The following is a 744-nucleotide window of genomic DNA, read 5'->3' as shown; positions in this document are numbered from 1 at the left end:
GTTCAAGTCCCTCTATCCCCAAATCCTCTTTTATTCCCTAACTATACTATATTATTATTATTTATCCTCTTTTTTTTTTTCTTTTTATCAATGCACTTTTTTTTCTTTTTATCAATGCAATGGGTTTAAGATTCATTAGCTTTCTCATTCTACTCTTTCACAAAGGAATGCGAAGAGAACTCAATGGATCTTATCCTATTCATTGAATAGATTTCTTTTTTATTAGAGTATCGGCAAGAAATCTTGGTTATTCACTCTATTTTTAAGTTTTATTTAAGTAAACCATGCACAATGCATAGGACTACCCCCCCCATTTTCAAATTTAAAATTTGAAATACTTTAATTAATTTTTAGTCCTTTTAATTGACATAGATACAAATACTCTACTAGGATGATGCACAAGAAAAGGTCAGGATAGCTCAGTTGGTAGAGCAGAGGACTGAAAATCCTCGTGTCACCAGTTCAAATCTGGTTCCTGGCAGAGAAAAAAAAAAAAAAGATCCACCGAATAGGTATTGATCCAAATACCTCGAGATGGATTGTGATACATATTCATTAATAATATTTATTCATCTAAGTGGATAAATCTATAATATAAATATAGAGGCACTTCTTTTTCTTTTTAAAGAAGTTTTAAAATATATCTTTTCTTTATGATAAAGAAGGGGGTGAGATTCCCCTTTATTTTTTTGCGTTTCTTAATTTTGTATTCCGCTATTCCGACGAATATTTTTTTAGTCTTGC

At 30.2% G+C, this 744-nt stretch overlaps 1 non-coding gene across 1 annotated transcript; it reads left to right on the top strand.

Moving 5' to 3' along the window:
• The first annotated feature begins 408 nt into the window (after nucleotides 1-408).
• On the top strand, nucleotides 409-481 carry TRNAF-GAA (transfer RNA phenylalanine (anticodon GAA)). Its single transcript has one exon. It is a non-coding gene; the product is annotated as a tRNA-Phe (tRNA).
• Nucleotides 482-744: the final 263 nt, after the last annotated feature.

Source organism: Triticum urartu, unplaced genomic scaffold (assembly GCF_056163025.1).
Source record: "Triticum urartu cultivar PI428250 unplaced genomic scaffold, HENAU_Tu73 scaffold2, whole genome shotgun sequence".
Classification (NCBI taxonomy): domain Eukaryota; kingdom Viridiplantae; phylum Streptophyta; class Magnoliopsida; order Poales; family Poaceae; genus Triticum; species Triticum urartu.
The sequence above is the reverse complement of the archived record's forward strand: the minus strand, read 5'-3'. Positions and strand labels throughout refer to the sequence as shown.